Here is a 6127-nt window from a genome sequence, read left to right as displayed (position 1 = left end):
AAAAGCCATGGACTCTTTGCTTACTGTAGCCCTTCCAACTTCTTTATCGTCTCCATAAAAGCATTCTCATTCCCTTGCCACGTGGGGACTTGCACATGGTTTGCCATTGTTGCAGATCCCAAATTGCAATTCTTTCCTGATCCTGAATAAACCCATCTTGGCTGGAGAAATATCTATCAGTCTATTTGTTTCAGATCAACATTTTGGTGGCATGTATGGGGACCAGAGAAGACCCCGGCAGCTCTGTGGCTGGTGAGCAAATAGGTGCCGCATCCACAGTGGAGGCCATTGTCACTCACTGCTTTTCTGCCTGACCCTGGCGTTTGAAGGTACATCTTTCTCCTGGATCCAGGCTCACACCCTCTTTGCATTTGAAGCTCTCTAGTTTTTACTTGGGATCTATATAAAGGTTTCATCCTTGTGGTTAAGGCCTTGTTCTGTATGAAGTACTTGTTTGGCACTGTGATCTGATCTTGAGATCAGACTGTTTCAACTGAAGCTGGCTAAGAATGCCTTCAGCCCAATCCTACTGGGAAGAGGCTGGTTTAAATGAAACTGTAGGGTTTTTATCATAAATGGGTGTTGAAATTTTTCAAAAGCTTTTTCTGCATCTATTGAGATGATCATATGGTTTCATCCTTCAATTTGTTAATATGGTGCATCACATTAATTGATTTGTGTATATTGAAGAATCCTTGCATTTCTGGGGTAAACCCCACTTCATCATGGTATATGATCCTTTTAATGTGCTGTTGGATTCTGTTTGTTAGTATTTTGTTGAGGATTTTTGCATCTATATTCATCAGTGATATTGCCCTGTAATTTTCTATTTTTGTGACATCTTTTTCTGGTTATGGTAAGGGTGATGGTGGTCTCGTAGAATGAGTTTGGGAGTGTTCCTCCCGCTGCTATATTTTGGAAGAGTTTGACAAGGATATGTGTTAGCTTTTCTCTAAATGTTTGATAGAATTCGTCTGTGAAGCCATCTGGTCCTGGGCTTTTGTTTGTTGGAAGATTTCTAATCACAGTTTCAATTTCAGTGCTTGTGATTGGTCTGTTTATATTTTCTATTTCTTCCTGTTTCAGTCTCGGAAGGTTGTTCTTTTCTAAGAATGTGTCTTTTTCTTCCAGGTTTTCCATTTTATTGGCATATAGTTGCTTGTAGTAATCTCTCATTATCCTTTGTATTTCTGCAGTGTCAGGAGTTACTTCTCCTTTTTCATTTCTAATTCTATTGATTTGAGTCTTCTTCCTTTTTTGTTGATGAGTCTGGTTAGTGGTTTATCAACTATGTTTATTTTCTCAAAGAACCAGCTTTTAGATTTACTGATCTTTGCTATAGTTTCTTTCATTTCTTTTTCATTTACTTCTGATCTGATCTTTGTGATTTCTTTCCTTCTGCTAACTCTGGAGTTTTTTTGTTCTTCTTTCTCTAATTGCTTTAGGTATAAGATTAGGTTGTTTATTTGAGATTGTTCTTGTTTCTTGATACAGGATTGTATTGCTAGAAACTTCCCTCTTAATGGAGGCATAGAGGGAACTTACCTCAACATAATAAAGGCCATATATGACAAACCCACAGCCAATATTTTTCTCAGTGGTGAAAAACTGAAACCATTTCCACTAAGATAAGGAACAAGACAAGGTTGCCCACTCTCACCACTATTATTCAACATAGTTTTGGAAGTTTTAGCCACAGCAATCAGAGAAGAAAATGAAATAAGAGGAATCCAAATCGGAAAAGAAGAATTAAGATGTCACTGTTTGCAGATGACCTGATAGTAGACATAGAGAATCTTAAATATGCTACCAGAAAACTACTAGAACTAATCAATGAATTTGGTAAAGCAGCAGGATACAAAATTAATGCACAGAAATCTCTTACATTCCTATACACTAATGATGAAAAATATGAAAGAGAAATTAAGGAAACACTCCCATTTACCATTGCAACAAAAAGGAATAAAATACTCAGGAATAAACCTACCTAAGGAGACAAAAGACCTGTATGCAAGAAACTATAAGGCACTGATGAAAGAAATTAAAGATGATACAAACAGATGGAGAGATATACCATGTTCTTGGATCAGAAGAATCAACACTGTGCAAATGACTATACTACCCAAAGCAATCTACAGATTCAATGCAATCCCTATCAAACTACCACTGGCATCTCTCACGGAACTAGAACAAAAAAATTCACAATCTGTATGGAAACACAAAAGACCCCAAATAGCCAAAGCAATCTTGAGAAAGAAAAACAGAGCTGGATTTTTGATAAAGGAGGCAAGAATATACAATGGAGAAAAGACAGCCTCTTCAATAAGTGGTGCTGGGAAAACTGGACAGCTACATGTAAAAGAATGAAATTAGAACACTCCCTAACACCATACACAAAATAAGCTCAAAATGGATTAAAGACCTGAATGTAAGGCTAGACACTATAAAACTCTTAGAGGAAAACATAGGCAGAACACTCTGTGACGTAAATCACAGCAAGATCCTGTTTGACCCACCTCCTAGAGAAATGGAAAAAAACCCAAAAATAAACAAATGGGACCTAATGAAACTTAAAAGCTTTTGCACAGCAAAGGAATCCATAAACAAGATGAAAAGACAACCCTCAGAATGGGAGAAAATCTTTGCAAATGAAGCAACTGAAAAAAGATTAATCTCCAAAATTTACCAGCAGCTCATGTAGTTCAATATCAAGAAAACAAACAACCCAATCCAAAACTGGGCAGAAGACCTAAATAGACATTTCTCCAAAGAAGATATACAGATTGCCAAGAAAAACGTGAAAGAATGCTCATCAGTAATCATTAGAGAAATGCATATCAAAACTACACTGATGTATCACCTCACACCAGTCAGAATGGCCATCATCAAAAAATCTACAAACAATAAATGCTGGAGAGGGTGTGGAGAAAAGGGAACCCTCTTGCACTGTTGGTAGGAATGTAAATTGATACAGCCACTATGGAGAACAGTATGGAGGTTCCTTAAAAAACTACAAATAGAACTACCATATGACCCAGCAATTCCACTACTGGGCATATACCCTGAGAAAACCATAATTCAAAAACAGTCATGTACCACAATGTTCATTGCAGCCCTATTTACAATAGCTAGGACATGGAAGCAATCTAAGTGTCCATTGACAGATGAATGGATAAAGATGTGGCACCTATGTACAATGGAATATTACTCAGCCATAAAAAGAAATGAAATTGAGTTATTTGTAGTGAGGTGGATGGACCTAGAGACTGTCATACAGATTGAAGTAAGTCAGAGAGAGAAAAACAATTACCATATGCTAACACATATATATGGAATCTAAAAAAAAAAGATTCTGAAAAACCTAGGGGCAGGACAGGAATAAAGACGCAGATGTAGAGAATAGACTTGAGGACACAGGGAGGGGGAAGGGGAAGCTGGGATGAAGTGAGAGAGTGGCATGGACATATATACACTACCAAATGTAAAACCGATAGCTAGTGGGAAGCAATCGTATTGCACAGGGAAGTCAGCTCCGTGCTTTGTGACCACCTAGAAGGGTGGGATAGGGAAAGTGGGAGGGATAGGCAAGAGGGAAGAGATATAGGGATATATGTATACATATAGCTTATTCACTTGGTTATACAGCAGAAACTAACACACCATTTTAAAGCAATTATACTCCAATAAAGACGATTAAGAAAAAATAAATGAAACTGTGCTGGTTTTTCAGCCCGTAGCCCATTCCTTTAGAAGAGCTATCTTCTAGAGACCTGGCTCCTCCCAGACCAAGTTATCTTTTTAGGATTGGCTGGGATTAGCTTGCAAGCCATTCGGGTTCGAATTGAGCCATTTGTTCTGTAAGCTGTTTAAGTTGTTTGAAAATTGTTCTTTATTCTAGAGGATAAAAGACCTGTAGGAAATGGGATCCCAGTTACCTAAGTATTTTGAGGGTGCCCCCCTCACAGTAACTCCAGCTGATTTTATGTTTAAAAATCATAACCTGGGAATTCCTTGGTTGTCCAGTGGTTAAGATGTGGTGCTTACACTGCCGTGGCCCAGGTTCAATCCCTGGTCAAGGAACTAAGATCCCGCAAGCTGGGCAGCGCAACAAAGAAACACAGTCCTTCCTCCTGTGCATTTCTAATTAAATAGACTGACCTGACCAAAGGCAATTTAGAAGATCAATGGCCTTTATGGGGAATTTTGGAATCCCTAAACTTACTTCCCTTAAAACAGAATTGGACTACAATAGCTCAGAATTTTTCAGAACTGTGTGAAATGCTTATTCCGATTGGTATTTTGAAGCTTCCCAATGCTGTTAAGCATCTAAAATTGCCTCACTAAAGAATAAGATTTTAAGATTAACTGAGGCAAACAAATTACCAAAGAGAGATAAAATGGCTCCCGGCACCTCAGGCTCTTCTTTCTTGGTTTCTCTGTCTCAGGCTCTGCCTCCAGCAGAGCCTTGTCTTGTCTCCCTCAAATCCTTGTGGTCAGACCTTTGCCTCCTTGCCTTCTGTGCTGCCTATGCCTCCACTACAGCCTCAGTTCCCCTCAGTCTCTCGCCAAACTTCTCCCTTTCTCTGAAAATCTTTTCGCTCTCTTTTCCTCTGAACTCGTCAGAACCTGTCCCTTTAAAATTAAGCCATCCGAGGATCCAGACGTTAAACCCTTAATTTCTTATACTCCCTGGACTAAAGCTGAACTGCAAGCCATAGTCAAAAAGTTTCCCAGAGTAACTGAATTCCTCAGATTTGCTAAGGAATTTAATATAGTCGTTCAGACTTATCAACCTAGCAGTTCCTAGGACTTTTCTGAAGACTGTTGATTGAAACAAAATTCAGTCTTGCACACAAAAATCTGAAGAACCTGTCATGATTATTACAATCGACTTCAGGTTGTCTTTAAAGAAAATTCTAGCCTTCAGTTATTGATTCCACCTGGGTATCTTTTAACTCTATGTTTATTAATTTGCTGAACTGGGACCTTTTCCTTCTAGTAAGAAAGATCAGGATGGAATGGAAACTATGTCCATTCCTTATTTCGTTAATCTGGCAATCAGCTCTTAATCTTCAACTCCATCAAATGAAGGTTCCTAAACAAAACCAAAACATTCCTGATTTCTACTGTTATTGCAAAGATCCAGGACATTGGAAAAGAGATCATTACAAATTGAAGTGCTTTAGGTGCCTACAGCCCTCTAACCAGCCTTTCCAACTTTCTCCCAATTCTCAATGATGGGGCTCCAAGGAACTGCAGGGGCTCTTCCCACTCTTCCCTTTTAATTGGCTTTCAGAAATATTTCTCCAGGCTGGGGATGACTCACTTCCAATCCTAATTGACACCAGAGCCACACTCTTGGTGCTCAACCCCATTACTATAAAGCAGCCCCTGCCTTGGATTACTAAAACAGTTCAAATAGTGGACATCTCTAATAAACCTCAAAAGGTTCCTCTCTCTAAACTTATTCTCTTTTGTTTAGGCTCTTTGAGAGATACTGACACTTTTCTCCTTAATTCCTCCATCCCCATCTATTTATTAGGTTGAGACTTCTTAGAGAAGTATCATGCCAGTATGTCTTTCTTCCCAAAGAGAGAAATGATTCTAGAAATTATCAGTAGTAATCAAAGGAACCCACCAAGTGAATTAAATGACGCTTGACATCTTTTATTTGTTCCATCTCTGATGGTACTAGAGGTGATTCTGGAAACACTAATAATTCATCCCTATTGAATCAGCTACCACTTTCATTATGGGCAAAATCTCCAACAGATGTTGGCAAAATTCACAGCACATCTCCTATCAAGATGCAAATAGACCTCTCAAAACGTCTTCTCAGAATTAATCAATACCCTATAAGAAGCCCTCCAAAACATAAAGCCCATAATAGAAGATTACAACGCTCAAGGTGTCATTATTCCTTGTACTAACCCCTGTAACACTCCCATAATATCGGTGAGAAAACCTAAAGGCTGAGGGTGGATGTTTGTTCCAGACCTCTAAGCAATAAACAGCATTGTTATCCTTCAACACCTTGTTGTTTCTAACTCCCATACACTACTAACATCCATTCCCATTGGAAGTAAATTCTTTACTGTAATTGATTTATGCAGTGCATTCTTTTTTT

The 6127-nt window shown here is 38.6% G+C and overlaps 1 non-coding gene across 1 annotated transcript; it reads left to right on the top strand.

The window, feature by feature from the left end:
- Positions 1-4008: 4008 nt before the first annotated feature.
- Positions 4009-4080, top strand: TRNAV-UAC (transfer RNA valine (anticodon UAC)). Its single transcript has one exon. It is a non-coding gene; the product is annotated as a tRNA-Val (tRNA).
- The last annotated feature ends 2047 nt before the right edge of the window (positions 4081-6127 follow it).

The sequence above is a fragment of the Physeter macrocephalus genome, chromosome 4, assembly GCF_002837175.3.
Source record: "Physeter macrocephalus isolate SW-GA chromosome 4, ASM283717v5, whole genome shotgun sequence".
Lineage (NCBI taxonomy): Eukaryota > Metazoa > Chordata > Mammalia > Artiodactyla > Physeteridae > Physeter > Physeter macrocephalus.
Note: the sequence above shows the minus strand (reverse complement) of the source record. Positions and strands in the feature narration are given on the sequence as shown.